Source organism: Lepisosteus platostomus, chromosome 17 (genome assembly GCF_059453375.1).
Source record: "Lepisosteus platostomus isolate fLepPlt1 chromosome 17, fLepPlt1.hap1, whole genome shotgun sequence".
In the NCBI taxonomy this organism is placed as follows: Eukaryota; Metazoa; Chordata; class Actinopteri; order Semionotiformes; family Lepisosteidae; genus Lepisosteus; species Lepisosteus platostomus.
In genome coordinates this window covers 14,399,827-14,416,223 of record NC_142627.1, presented here as the reverse complement: position 1 = coordinate 14,416,223, position 16,397 = coordinate 14,399,827, and the positions used below count along the sequence as shown (strand labels likewise).

General features: G+C 34.5%; 1 long non-coding RNA gene across 8 annotated transcripts in view; it reads left to right on the top strand.

Annotated features, from left to right (window-relative positions):
* The window catches only part of LOC148646213 (uncharacterized), a 460,577-nt gene that overhangs the window by 332,323 nt on the left and 111,857 nt on the right, over positions 1–16,397 (top strand). For 5 of the 8 annotated variants that reach the window (XR_015927990.1, XR_015927985.1, XR_015927984.1 and 2 more), the window contains 2 exons: positions 15,489–15,535; positions 16,215–16,267. The exons of 1 other annotated variant lie outside the window; for it this stretch is intronic. This is a non-coding gene — a long non-coding RNA (uncharacterized LOC148646213). Of the gene's footprint in view, positions 1–15,488; positions 15,599–16,214; positions 16,268–16,397 lie in introns of all 8 variants that reach the window. 2 more of the 8 variants (XR_015927988.1, XR_015927989.1) reach the window with 1 other exon arrangement.

The following is a 16,397-nucleotide window of genomic DNA, read 5'->3' as shown; positions in this document are numbered from 1 at the left end:
ATGTTGCTTGATTTGAACCTTAGAAGCTTGTATTTTGCATGAACTCAATTAAATAGTTCATATAAAACCTATGGTCATTTAAGTTTTCAGATATGTAACAGAGATCAGCTATAATGAAACCCAGTAGAGATTCCAGCTGGGTAAACAGGACCAGGGTTGAGAACCCTACATCTTACAGGATCTTCTGCTTTTTATTGCCATTAATATACACATACTGATACCTTATCTACTTCTTTTGAGAATAATCCTTAGAAATAAGAAAAGGAAATTGTTTGAATTCCAACATGTCTAGCCAGGATCTGTCAGCCCAGCCATAAGTGTCAATGGTCAGACCTTAGCATGAACCCTCCTCTATCCTGACCTCCTGCACTTTGATACTTTTAATAATCCCATTAATATCATTAATGTTTTTGTTCTTTGTTTAATTTGTAATATACATTTTTAAATTAAAAATAGAATTGAATAACGTTAACAAGCAAATTGACAATTACCAACACATGTTGAAATTAAACTAAAAACAGCCAGCTTTCTAAGAAACATCAGAGAGGAAAGAAAAGTGAGTTCTATCACTTCTGTCTTTACTATTAATCAATATCTAGCAGTCCCATTTCTGTTCCCAATGGAATTTAGGCTTTGGTGCTGGTAATGGAAACAGTCATTTATATCCAAGTGATTGAGTTTGTGTGTCTTGCTTATTAGCATTAAACATGAAAGCATTTGCTTATTGTACTAACTTTTCTGATAAGAATTAGTCTTGAGACCTTCTAGAATGTTTGTTTTCATTACAAAGTATATTTTTGTTTGCTTGCTTTCTAAAATTCCTTTTGGGTCTTGAAAGTAAGAGATAACTTAAAACCATTTAGGATTAAGAATATGGTTAAAATGTATTCAGAGAAAGAAAACAACTTAATTGGAATGAAGGCAAAATGTTGGACAGACTTTGGCTCAATATCTAATGAGGTGTAATGCCTTTTATTACAAGAACTTCAGATCTAAAATGAGTTAAAAACAGCATTATTGCTACGGATCAGAAATAACCAGGGTCGTATGGGGTTTTCATTTTTTCAATCGTAACAATGGAGTGGAAGATTAAAGATCAGATTAAAAATCAATGGGCTATTTAGCAACCATTTCAGGGGGTTCATCAGTTATTTAGAAGATATAAGTGGAAAACACCTCCCAAACAACAGTCAGCTAATGCTGATGATTATGTGTGCTATATTATCAAAAGTGTGGAATTATAATTTTTCTGCTTCTTCACAATGTATTACACTAACCGCAGTCAAGCTAGGTCTGGTTGTATTAGTTGGGACATCCATATACTTCTAAAGTGTACTGTACCTCAGTCTTCGGCTTTGGATTTAATATTCTTTACTGTTCAGAAGAAAAGCTGAATTGAATGTATTGAATGCAGAAAGCTATCGCTCTGTATACAGTATGTGTTCTTTACCATTCGGAAGAAAAGCTGGAGAATACATTGAATGTGATAGGCTATTGCACTATATATTTCTCCCTGCAATCTCAAGGATTTCTCCATAATGGCCTTGGAAGGTCTGTGATTACTGAACACCAACATACAGTTACTGACTTTTAAGCAAATGAAAGATCATTGACTGGGCTTTGGTGAAGCATTTAAGTGGGGCATCTTACATACAATCTGTGAATATGTTTTGATAGTAAATAATAATAAGTACTGTATAAGTTGTTTTCTTCAGGGACAACTCAAACCTTATTGTCCATGAGCTTTCAATACCTGTTAAAAGGGCAAACCTAAAATGTCTTTACAGCTAAATGTAGTAAAAGACTTTTTGAAGCATAAGCTTAGAGTTACTACAGTACTGCTAAAGAAACCAGTATCATATACAGTACATGAGTATCATATACACAATAAAAGTATGTCCATTGCAGTACCCACTTTAATTGTCAGGTTAAATTTTACAACTGATTCTGGGGTATGGAAAATAAAATTAAAAAAACATGCTCCATCATGATTTCACTTCTTCTTGTGTATTAGGTTTGTAGGGCAGTTAATTTTCCTGGAGATCCACAGGTTCTTCCACAGCTTAAACCTTAATTTGCCTGCAAAGCTTGCATCTTGGATGGTTTACAGTATTCAAGTGTGGTTAATTCTGATTAAAGTTCGTATGCCAGATCAAAATGATAGTAATTACGTGTATTTGGAAATGTAAGAGCAGTAGATGAGATCCAGTCCCTTTGCCTTTTTTCCTCCTAATTGTCCCTTACCTTCCAGACCAGAATTTACGGACAGTATTTGATGCATCCAGGTTCACACGTTGTAGGTATATCTTGATGAGTACTTAGGGATTGCCAATTTAAAAAGTCAATGTAGATGCATGGATTGTAAACTTCCCATGGTTTTTTTTAACAATCTGTTTCATCTCCTTATCCACATGGATGATGTACTGTACCACTTCTTGATTATACCTTTACACATTGCTCTGTAGCTGACTAAACCAGGATCAAGGCTGGTATTTGTAGCGCCCGTGCAGTTAGTCTTGTTCTGGCTTCTGTATAATGTCAGTCCTTCTGTTGCCAACACTGTCCTGCCTGCCCAGAGTACAGTACCTCTTATTATGCATTACTGTATGTGTTAAATGTATTAAATTAATGTTTCACACTGTTGTTCGTGAAAGAAGAAATAATCAATATTCCTAAGGCTGAGGACAGACAGATATCTTAAGTAGAAGAGGCAGGTGTTAGACACTCTAAAGATAATCACATTCATTTTGATGCAACTAACTTTCTGTGTGAAGTTTTACTTTTGTTCTGACTGAACTTTCTTTTTGACTGAAGTTTTACTCTTGTATTTATTATTTGCAAAAAGGGCATTTTATAATAAGGTAGGTCCCTTTTCAGGCCATAAAGGCCCATGGTGAACATTTTATAATAAGGAAAGTATATTTTAAAAATTAATACTACTTAACAAACAAAACTACCTTCAATATGTGTGTCTGGCATGGAATTGGTAGTTGATATTGATTCTCAGGAATCCCCAATACAATATATCAGAACATATCATCAAATGGCTTAATTAATTAAGCCATTAATGGATGCCATTAAGTAACTGAGAGGTTGTTTGGAAAAAAAAGCAGAAACACTTGTAACTTTCTATTACCAGCATTGGAAGTACTTGCTGTTTACCTTTTTTGCTTTAAAGCAGTTCCAATTAGCTACATCTCAAAAACAGATTGAGAACTTAGGCACTGCACTGTATGATATGCTTTAGGTTTTTGGGAGGCAACAAACTTTAATTAACAGACTATAAAACCAGAGGTTTATCTGGAATCAAATAAGGAAAACCAGTTTCTGAATTTTTTTCAGAGTTTTGGGTCACCTGAGGCACATTTTATTATAAGGTTTTTTTAAACTCCTTTAAGTAAAGAATTAATTAAATTTGGTGGGACAAAACTGAGAAAACTTCCAAATAGAAGAGACTAATATATATATATATATTTTTCTTCCACCAGTAGGTGATTTGGAGAAATATTATATTGTAAACTCTATGAGTTTTGCTCAAATACCCTGATGGTGTTTACCTTTCAAGTAAACTTTTTTTTGTTATAATTTGCACCTCATTTAATCTGGTGAACCTAAAGATCTACAGCATTTAAAGTTTCCCTGTACCTAAGAACAATAAAATTGATTGTTTTAATTCTAAATGACTGTGAATGGCATACTACAAAGGCAAGATGTGCTAGTGCCCTTTCCATTTTAGACAGTATTTTGGCATTTAACTTTACAGATGTCAGCACAACTTACTTATGAAGTTATGACACATTAATATATGTATATTTGTTCATACTGACAGCGGGTTCACACATTAGGGAATTTCATTAGGGGGGTGGGGGGTAAATGAAACACAAAAAGTAATACTTGCTAACAGTTATGTGTGCAATTTAAATTTCAAGTCTATATTATGTTAATTTTAAGAGCCCACTCTAAATAATTCTATTAAGTACTGAGTGCTCCCACATCTTGTAGAGTATAAACATAATTTCACCTCATACAATATCAGCAAGGACTGTTGTACCTCCATTGTCATCTGAAACGTGAGAACATTTAATTATCACTGACTTTAGCAGCATAGAGAAATATGTCTACAACCTCACAACTCTTTGTTAAGGTGATTGTGCTCATTGTTTTTAGTTTTATCAGATCCTGAAGAGTATACATTAACTACTAAATCAAGATTCAGCTGTGTTGGAATTCTATGGATGCTATGGTCTCCCAATGCAGCTGTATACAAGTACCAACAATCTGAAATACCCGCACTGGGGATGGCTTATCTGGCTGCTTAAGCCCACCACAGGCAACCTTGACAACAGCCCCGCATTTCTTTAGTTTTTCAGAAAAGCTCTCAAAGTCTCATGCATGCTTTGCCTGCTACAATGTTCGCATAACTCAGTTTCTGTGATAATGGTCTGCCCCTTTCCTTACCAGTTGCTCTCATTATTGCCAGAAGCTACAGTATATCACCCTGCAACTCACAAATTGCCACACATTGAAGCTCAGTAGGTGTGAGCCTGGCCAGTACCTGGATGGGAGAACCTCCTGGGAAAGTTAAGGCTGAAGTTGGACGAGGTTTAGTGGGACCATCAGGGAGCACTCACCCTGCAGCCTGTGTAGGTGCTAATGCCCCTGTATACTAATGTGAGCACAATGCTGTAAAAAAGGTGCCGTCATTTCGGATGAGACATAAAACTGAGGACCTGACTCACTGTGGTCATAAAAAATCCCAGGGCGTTTCCAAAAACATTAGGGGAGTAACCTAGTCAAATTTCTAGTCAAAATTCCCCCTAGTCTTTACCATTCATTGCCTGCAAAAAAAACATAAATTGGCTTCATTACTCTGTTCTCCTCCCAACTGATAACTAAAAGCTGATGTTTGGTGAATAAAGTGGTGCACTATTATTATTATTATTATTATTATTATTATTATTATTATTATTATTATTATTATTATTATTATTATTATTATTATTATTATTATTATCATCATCATCATCATGATCAGAAAGAACAAGCTTCTGATGTGCTGTCTTTTAATAAACATACATTTGAATTAATTTCCTTCTTCTATGTATACAAACTTAATAAGAGAAGATACAGAAATGTATTTTGTGTTAAAAAAGAGCACTTTAATTCTCAATCTATCACTTTCTTAGAAACAGTGTCTGCCTTTGTCCAGTAAAACAATGAGCATACACTCCAAAACAATTTCCACATTCTGCAGATTGCAATGAAACTGGGATAATATCGATAACAAAAATGCACACTAAAAACACTTCCAAAGTATATGAAAGTATATACCTTCATGTGTAACATTCTAATTTTCATTCCAAATAGGAACAGATGCTAAAGGTTTTTATGAAGCTTCCAATGGATAAACAGAAATACTGTAGATAAATCTAGTCATTTTCTTTTGTCCCTGGTACACTTTGCAGATTGAAGATGTAAGCAAAAAAGAAAGAAAAGCAAGGTAGTATGTATTGAAATTGCAAGTAATGAAGCAAGAATCCCAAAGATGATGATACAGTATCTGCTAAAATGAAAGTCCCTTTATTTCTCCAAAGTGCAGAAGAAAAAAAAAAGTGCAAAATTATCTGCAATGAGTTTATGTGTATGGAAGTGGAAATTCTGTGCTAGCTGGGATTTTATGAAGTTGTGATTAATTGTATAGTTAATAGGGACAATCTAAAATGTCTAAAATCTAAATCAAATACTGAAGTTGACAAGGAAATATCAAACATTGTTGCCAAACACCAGAACCCTCAGGATTAAGATTTAGAGCTAAAATAAAATTGATTCCATATGAATTTCAAAATTCTAATATAATATCTAAACAATATTAGAATGTTTATTACATATAATGTAATCTATTCCAGTACCTTAAAGGAAAGAAATATAAATCAGGGGACTAAAGTAATTTAAGCAAGAATGCACATTCATTTATTTTATGGAAATGCAAGCATGAACTGAATTGGGGGATTCAAGTCAACATTTATATGTTTAAAAATGGTATATGACAACATATTATCAACATAATGTAGATTGCAATATGTAATGTTGAGTATTATTAGGGTTAGAAATATGTTTAGACATAGTAGACTGACAGGTTGAACTTGTGATTTCAAAAGACAAGCCTACAACAATTGGAAAAGCAGACATCCCTGACCCTCACTTTAAACCTTACCTAAATTGTCACTAGAAATAATAAATTAGGAAGAATATACCATATGCTGCCAGTTAACACCATTTCTGAAGGGCTGGCATGAAAAAAGTTTGGCCATATCAATGAAGTTTGATCCTAAACCCATAAGATTTAAAACCATTCAATTAGAACCATTTACAGTACATTCAGTCTGGTCAGATGCCTTCTCAACATGCAATGAAAAAATTGCTCAGGTGAAGGCGAGGTGAATGTCTAATCTGGAGGAAGTGATAGAGGAAGTGATGTTCATTATCAGATGCAAGAGGCCTTTTAATAAATCTTATTGTCGTATATTTGACTATATAAACCTTCAGTTATTGTTATAGCACCTCAACCATCTGGCTTACCATCAGACCTAATCATAGAGACAGAATGAAAATGTAGGATTTCACAAAATATAGGATCTTTGTCTTGTTTTAATAATAGGAATTCACAATTGTTGTTGGTAGTACTGTATGTATCATTTCTTGCTTAAGAGGAGTAAAATGTCCCAAAACGTTTTGAGGCACAAATTAAAATAACATTCAGGGAGAATAATCAATACCAGGTGATTTACCCTTTGTCATATTCTTTACCTCCTCTTTTATCTCAGACAAGAATATAGGTGCATCCAGTACAGCTGCTCCTGCAAGAGAAAGACTAGGTACAGAATGTCAATTAAGAGTTTGGAGAAACCTAATACTATTGTTCCTATCAAATTTGATGTCTGTGTAACTTATTTATTTTATAATAAGAAGGTGAAATGTGGAGTTTATGTGACAGAAAAGCTACAAAGCATTCATTGCTTCAGAGTCTCAAAACAGAGAAGAGAACATAAAGTAGTACCTAGTAAAGGGCATGGTTGGCTTCCATTAACTTTATAGTTCAGCCTAGATCTGCGTATAAGGGATCTGCAGTACTCTAGGTATATTAACAAACAAGTTTTTACTGAGGGGAAAAAATCTCCTGTCAGAAACTACCAGAGTGTAACATTCAAATATAACTAAAGTAATCATTATTTAATTTAGCATTTTATATTTACAATAAGTCTGCTTTAAAAGGTGTTACCCTAACATGTTTTTGCAAAATCTCAAAAATACAAAAAATGTTTGTCATCTTTTTTTTCCCTCACAACCCAGAAATGATGCAAGTCACCACTTATAATTGGATTAGAATCCTCTTCTTACCTGAGAGCGGCACCATACCTGCATATGTTCATCACTTGCAGAACCTTTATTTTTGAAACAGAAACGCAAAACATAACAGATTTTGTAAGATATACTGTAACTCTGACCCACTGAAGCCTTTTGAAACTAAACATTTCAACAGCTGGCACTTTTTATTTTAGAGTTTCCTTCAGACATGATCCTTTATATTTGAGCAGTTTTGCTGACTCCTGCTACTTCATCACTACAGTACAATCACACAGACTAAAAGCTATCTCTTCCCATATTGTGATCGGCAAAAAAAATTACTAACCCCTTTCCAGCCTAACAGAATCTCCTACAAGATTAATGCATCACTGCCTTGTGCTGAAGAATACTTGACAACATCACAATGGAACTTAATAGAGGGAGGAACAAGGCTGTGCATTGCTTTTAGGGTAATTACTGTCAGCAGATCCTACCTGAGCACAAAATTCGGCCAACATCCAGTTCCTCCACTCTCCAGAATAATACCCATTGTCATGGTCATATCCTTGACCCCTGAAACCTTGGTGATGCATTGTCACAGATCAGCCTAACTAACTGTCTGTGCCAGAAAGCCATTTAGCCACTACCTCTAACCTCTCAGCCCGCTAAACCTTGACAGCACGAGGTTGCATAAAAAAGAACAATGTGCAGTCGGTGCTGCATTACAAATAGAAAAAAAGTACTTAAAGCCTGCAACATTCATCAAGGCTGAATACATAAATGCCACATTTTGAATAAGCTAGGCAACAGACAATGACAGAAGGAAGGCGCATTGGTTTGAGAATCTCTATCATTTTCATTTGGTGCTGTCAGGAACTTGTTTTTTACTCCTCACTCTATCAGCCATTATAGCATTAATGAAGTAACCTCACATAGTTATTGACTGGCTTGTCAGAGTCTCTGCCTGATCCCTTAATAGAGGCCATTGGTCTTCAGTTAAAAATGGGGCAAGATGGGAGGTGCTGTGGCCATGTGCTGAATTTCAAGTGCACTCCAGAGGTTATCAGGAGCTGCCTGATGCAAATGATTTGATTTCTCAAAATCCGCAGAATTCACAAAACCAAGCCTATAAAAGTGACGGATGCCGTTGCTTGGCGCATGCATGCCTAATATTGCTTTCGAGTGTGTTCTGCATAAGTTCATTGCTCATGAAGTTACCAGAGGTATTTGAATAAATACTGCTGAACGCAGTTTTATTTGTAACACTGCAGCAAAATTATTCATAGAAACGCTGTTCAGTAAAATAGTCTTTCATTATTATTATGCTCCATCACCTGTAACAGTTTATAGGATACGAACTTGCAGCAAATCACTATGGAAAGAACATCCTCCACTGTCGTGTTGTATTTATGTAGTGTGTGTCTCACTTCAACAGCTTGCCCCTCACTCTTTCTTTCCTTTTATTAAACATTGTATGGGTGCAGGTAGACACTACTGTTCTTTTTTTTAACTTCTGTCTGACCTTTCACCAAGCTCAGTATCGATCCTTTACTACTAAACATTCATCTTTGAAAATATGCAGAAAGAGAAGAAAGTTTCTTTTTCTACAATAACCCTGAATTTGGGGCAAGCAACTAAAGACCGTCTTCAGCTCCAAAACATACTGTTACAACCAATGGTATTATCTACAATCCATGAGTCATCCAGATTGAATATACTAAAAACTGTTTTACACTTACAGCAAAGGTACAGTATTTTACTTTTCTTTTTTTTTTGTGTTAAATGTACTTGCTGAATGTCTTATAAAGTATTTCTGTGTGAGGACAAGTTATTACTTGGTCATTTTGCCTAGCAGCAACCAATACCAATGTACAGTAGATTGAATGGTTACACCTTCATTTGATTCTTACTTGCTTGTATCTTATCAAGAAACAAGGAAAATGATATCACTAAAACATACAAAATGGTATATATTTAGATTTCCAGGAACGTTTTTTCATGAGAATCTTTATAAACAGTTCTAATTTCTCAAAGTTTACAATGTACAGTACTAGTAACATTTCATTTAGAATGTTCAGTTTTGGTCACCATGTCACAAAAATTATATTACAACCCTAGAGAGAGTTCAAAGAAGAGTAACAGAAGATGTTGTCCTTAGGCTATTAACAAAACTTCCTCGGAAGCTGTCTGAGGAGCTTTTGGACAATGAGGAGGAGTTTTAACTCAAGTGTGAAGTGTTTATTGCCAAAACATTTAAACACGGTTAAAAACAAAACAAAAGCCTGAATGAGTCTGAAGCTCTTATTAAATTTCTCTTACGTTCCTCTCTTGGCAACCAGGACAGTTTGAAAAGTATATCAAATATTTCCCCAAACTACAGTATAACGCTCTTTCTGTTTGCTCCTGACTTCATTCAGTCTTTTTAAGCGCATTCTTTTTCTCCAGTCTGTGAGTTTGGCTGTCTTTGCCCTTCCAATAGCCCAGCACAGCGAAGGGTTATGAGTCCCTCACTACATTTTACTCCCTTACTGACCTTTGCCCCTCAGTCCAGCTCCAGATGTAGCAGGAAAATTGTGGGAGCTGTAGTCCTCCCCTCAGTTCTCTCAGTTTTCTCTGAGGTGTTTTTACTCCTCAAACTGTCACAATATGAGAACACAAATGTAGAATTTAAATCAAGGAATGGTCACTACATTACAAAACAATATTGCTGCTCTGGAGTTAGAGAAGAGTGACCAAACACATACCTAAACTTAAAGGAATGCCCTACACCAGCAGGCTAAAAGAACTAAACCTTTTAAGTTCTTAACAGAGAAGACTTTGAAGGGACCTGATTTAAGTATTTGAAACCTTCAAGGATTCTATGTTAAAACTATAGAAAGCTTCAAAATCAGCAATGAAATACAAACCAAAGGGCACAAGTGGAAGTTGTACTGAAGTGCATTTAAAACAGGAGGCACTTTCTCATATGAAGGACTGTGGCAATCTGGAATAAGATACCCAGCCGTTTGTTGAACCTGATGCCCCAGATACGTTCATAGAAGCAGCTGGATCAGAATTAGTTATTAGCAGCCAGAAAAGCTAGTTAGGGCTAAATGACTTCCTTACTGTATATTTGTGGCCTTGTTATGTTCTTAACAAGAATGATTCCAGGTTTGAGGGGATTGTCACATATGGACAGGTTAAAAGTTCTAAATCTTTGTCTTTAGTAAAGAACAAATGAAAATGAGAGAAGACTTTATCCAAATAGAAAATCTAAAGTGATATAGAATGAATCAACCTACGGTATGTTTTCAGACTCGAAAGTGAAACAAGAACATGGGACCACAATTGAAAACTAGGATAGAAAATAGAAAATATTTCTTTATGCTAAGAAGCTTCCCAAGCTTCCCAGCCATTTGGGTGAGGCCCATGTTCTGGGCTCCTTCAAGAAATGACAGGATGAAACTTTAGATTCCCTTAGCCACTAAACTACCAAACAAGATTGGCCCAATGGCTTCTTTTCCTTTACAACCTTTTTTATATTCGTATGTTTTTACTTGTTAGAGTAAATTTGATCACTTTGCAAAATCTTTGTGCTTTGATTTATGTGCCTAATCTTATTCCCCCAAGTAGTACTTAAAGAATAAATTAAGACAAGCACAATTCTGTTTCATTACTTCGTAATTCTGGACTTTATAATCATCCTTGATAATTATTCAACTTTTAGTTCAGGATATTCCAATACAGAGGACCAAGATAAACTCAAACTCAACAAAGAAGTCTATTGTATCATTTATTGAATGCTGTTTTATGTTCTGCTGTTTTGTTTGCATCTGAATTTCAATGTGAATGCTATGCCATTTACTTAAACCTACTTCAATTCATCTTACAAGCTATACACAGGCTTGAACTCTCTCTGCCCATAAGAGCTGTCATTTTTTAAATGAATGAGATTGTTAGTTTTGTTTCCTAACACAGCATTGTTCATACTGCCTTTTCACAGTCAGGCAAATCTATTAAAACTTGGTGGATATTACAGCATAGTTTGAAAACTTCACTCTCCAGTGGGTAAATCGGAACATACAGTAGCATTTATTTTTCTGTAAATTAGGATGTCGAAAAAGATCTATGTTGGTAAGTGGCTTGAAGGGGCAAAAGGCAACTTGTATGATATTTACAATATTCAGATATTCCTCAACAAATATTTAAATGCAAATTTAATAGATTCTATTTTCTTAAGTATAGTCATATCACATTTTTCCATAAAATGAACTTGCTTAACATTAGATTCTAAATGTAGTAATAATGCATGACAAGGTATGCACTTTGAGACTTTTATAGCACACCAGGGCATAGGTTGTCAGAGGGTAGAAGAGAATTCTTTTAAATAACAAAAGAAAACATTCTTGGTGTCCAACTGATTTAATACTGTAAAGGTACTTATACTAGACTGTTCCAGATGGCATAGAATAACAGGTTGACATGGGTACTGATCTGAAATAAAATGGTAAAATATTATGCGCTTTTTCTCCTTTATGAAAAGTGTAATTTTTAAATCTAACACAGAGAAATGTGAAGCACAAAAGATGGGCATTATTTCAGTTGTTATTTATCTTTTTAAAATAATACCGTAAAGACAAAACTGCATTTTTCAAATAAACTTTATTAATGAATAACTGAGATTTCCTATAGTACCAGCAGTGTTTTGTAATGCCAAGATCTAACAAATCTTGATCAGAAGCTGTTTTGGGAACAACCTCGCTTTTGGGTAACAGATAAGAGAAGGATTGTATTTTGTTTTCTAAATAATATTTAGTCCTTATAGAAATACATATAAATTATGTCCATAGCCTTCAAGAAGAAATAAACAAATAGTCATGTACTGGCTATTTTACTAAGATATTTCTGTAAATTCATTTGTTTGTCAAATTTATCCAATGTAATGCACATTAATCTTGAAATTAAAAGAAGAGTTTCTGTGATATACTGTATGTATGTATACACTTTATGTATATAATTCACAGATCAGGTCATGAAAAATATTTATCAAATTAGGTTTCTAGTTATTATCACAATATAAACTCTTAATATTAATTTACTTGAGTTATTTTACTACTTGAATCTGTTTTAGCTAACATCTATTGGCTGTCCCTGTGGTTTGCTGAGAACTGGAAATGTTCTCAAATTAATCAATTCAGAATATTAGGTTTTGGTAGGAGAATCATTGAATTATAAGACATTTTATAGATAGGTTGAGATTCTTCCATGTTTTATCAACAAAGATAAAAAACATCTCTCTGGTCTTTTATTACCTTCATATTGGTAGGAACATTTTAGGATTTCAGAAACAATATGAAATTGAAATTGTGAAAAGTATTTTTCAACTTAATATTTTAAATACTTTCTGTTAAAAACCTTCCAAATGTGTAAATATGTTCCTGTCTACTACAGTATGTGAAATATGGCGGATTTGATGAAAATATATCACTTCACCTGAAGTCTGTGCCACCTTCTGTGTCCAAAAGCCTCAGGAATCATTGTAGTGGGTGTGTGAGTGTCTGAACCTCCTTGAAAATGAGAAATGTGTTTCATCTGAAACAGTGGCAAGAGAAAATCCTGCAGTGTGCTTTCTGTGCAAACACACGCTGTTTATGTTACATATTGGGAAAGGGGGTCATGGTATGTAATATACTTTAAACAACTTGGGAATTATAATAAAGTTTGAAAACTGTACTAATGACCAGCATTAGTCAAAATAGCATTGTCAGATTTTTTAAATATACAGTAGGGACACTGATTTCAAGGTAATGCATGGCAAAAAGTTACTTTGTTTCAACCGACCTCAAGGAGTTTTTGGACAGTGTTTACAGCGTCTTTAACATAAATTAATGGAACAAAGAATTGTGAAGAAGGGATAAACACTAACACTTAAATTGAAAAGGTAAGATGGGTGGCCCTTATAGACCAATCTGTCTACATTTCAGATTGGCAGTCAAAGGCTCATGAACTTCAGTTTCTATTAGCAGGGATTGTGGGGATGTGCTTACTTAGACCGATCAATAGGCTGAAGGACAACAGTGTCAAAAAAAATAAAACCCCTCTTTTCTTCAGCAAACCTGTCCCTGAGTGGACAACTGAACTGTTGTCTGGCAGCCCACAATCCCTATGGGACAAGACTGATTGAAGGAATGGTCTTCTGGCAGCAGGGTCCCCCTGGTTATAGGGATTGAGAGGGCAAATGTAGAAAATAAATCATAATCCTTAGCATTTGTGCAAATTGGATACATTTTTTACAGGAATGTGTACAGTACACATGCTTGAACAACATAGTTTTTCAGCTCATTTCAAATGGGACATACTGTATGCAAACAACACTGATGCTGAACAGGACATTTTTTCAAGTTCCTCAAGTTATTTTCATCAGGCAAAGAATATTGGGCTTGAGCAAGTTTAAGTGACTTAAACTTAAATTGGATTCAAATAGATAATTAAACATTACTGAGTCTGTGAAGACTATTCACTAAGGTAAAAAGGGCCATTGTACACAACAGAAATATAAAACAGTTTACAAATGGAAATAAATAGTAACACTTCATTTTAGAAGTAAAGATTTCCATCAGTTTGTTTTTACAAAAGAGTGTTTTTAGATTATTTTTGTTTTTTTTATTATAGTTTGATAGGTACTACAATTTGTGAAGCCGTTAAAAGTATTTCATTGCAAACTTAAAGTAGTTATGTAAAACCACATTTAATTATATTTTGTTTTAGGAAAATAAGTTTCTTCCACTTGCTGTGATTCTGAGGTTACCACGTGCAACTAATTAAATTATGTAAATATATCATTTTCATCCTGTAAGGCTGAGCTGATGAACTATAAAAAAGGTGATAAAAGCTGACAGAGAAAAAAACAAAACAAAACTAGGCAGCAGTACAGTAGATATTTAGACTAATTTAAATCGCATTATTCTATCTCTCCTTCAGAAATCTTTCAAAAACGAGAAGGCTGAAAGTTCACTTTTAATAAAGGCCTAGATATGTCTCTCTGTTCTTTTTCCAATCCAACTGACACTTTGAACTAGAGAACACTTCTTTAATCCTGCACCATTATCATCCTAATAATACCTCCCGATATTCATAAATGTCTGGCACGACTTTCAGCTATTTTGTGTGAAGAAGAAACATCCAACTAAAATGAGAAGATTACTACATCACCATATAAATCAGTGACAGGCTGTGTGCTATTACAATTGATTTTTGTTGACAGTTGGCTGTAGGCAGTTGCTTTTCAAATGCCTATTTCAGGAGGAAATTAAACAAAATCCCATGCAAAATGCAGTCCTCCAATTCAAAAACTCTGAATATGAAATTAGCATTTCATACTTAAAAGGTAGCATAGGACAATTTTCTACTGAAAGGTCTGTGCAGTTGTCACTAATAGGTGCTTCACATATGACACTAATGCAACTGATTCCTTTCAAAAATAGTCACCAATTTCTATAGTTACTTTCTGTTCTAATAATTTACATACAGTTTGTCTGCAGTGTAAAAAAACTGTGGAAAAAAGCCAGTAGTCACTACTTTACCAGATAAAAACATATTTTTATACGATAGCTTTTAATAATAACAATACTCTAATTTTTGCAATCCATTAAAACTGATTAGCTAGATGTCATCCATTCAGCTACAGAAGCCAGGTTACAGAGGTTCAGTTTTAGTCAACAAAACAGTCCAGTTGTATTCAGGTCTGACAAGTGCCATTATGTTTACGCTTATTACAAGCTCAAAAATAAAATGCACATAATTACTAATTTCTGCAATAATCTCATTTATTCAGTACCAACAGTGTGCTGCTACCTTTGACCTTTGCATTTCAAGCCATCAATAATGCCTAAGATACATTATTATTTATGATTGAGATTGACAGTTACAGAAGTACGTTTACCTGTGCATCTGTAAATTAATTGTTTGAATAAAAAACTATTAAGCATGTAAATGAGAGCAGGGAGGTAACTTTGCTGGCTTTTTAGGGTTATTGAACTGAGTCCCTGTCTATTTGAAATAAATCGGTGGGCCAGCTAATGCTTGGATGTCTTATTCCGTTGCATACCAGCATAAAGCCTTCAAAGATCCAAAACCAGTATACTTTGACATTGTTTTCCTTGCAGAACTGATGGTTGAGAAAACCAATACCAACTGGAACCTGCCTTTACGGGTAACTGACACGCCTTTTCTTTTCTAGTCAGAAGCCCGCGGTGTGAGCATGTGTCATTTTTCAGTAAGTAGAATGTGTGATTTGCGTGGAACTCAGGTTTCACATGCCGAATTATTAAATGCCTCTAATCAATATTCAAATCCACTTAAACAGTTAGATGTCAGACAGGGTCAAATCAATTAAATATTTACTACAACTAATCATAATTTTAAAACTGAGATTAAAACAGTAATAACATCATTATCATTTGCATGGATATTATATTATTCTTAGTTTAAATCTAACATAACATATTCTTAGGCCATGTTTGGTAAAAAAGACAACTGAGCACTTCTACAAATAGAAAAAGTGAATGCTTACTGCTTATTTAAAAATCGTATTCTTTGTGAGATTAAAATAAACAAGCCTCCTGCATGCTCTGCTCTATGCTCCATGATTTCCAGAGTAAAATTCCTTCTTGTTTGTTTGCTCTTCATTCATTTATTAAAACCATAAAGGTTTGAATTATTACAGGCTGCTCCTGCTCAGGTAATTTTAACTGCACATTGTTGCGGTGAGCAGATGAAAGAGTGTTCTAGTGATGGAGAGGACTTACAGATCCTCATTGAAGGAACATTTCTTAGCAGTCTCATTAAGACATGCTTAATAATTTCATCCATCTTTCTTGTCTTTATTACAGTGCTTTTCTGTCGTTTTTTTTCTCCACATCGGATCACTTGATGCAACTTAATAGTAAGTGTTCTGAGGAATAATAAACACCTTTGAGCAGAAATGTAGAGGAGAATTTCCAATACACATTTGCAACGAAAATAAGTGTTTCCAATCCGTTCAATGGTGTTTTCAATATGTCACCAACAGTAAC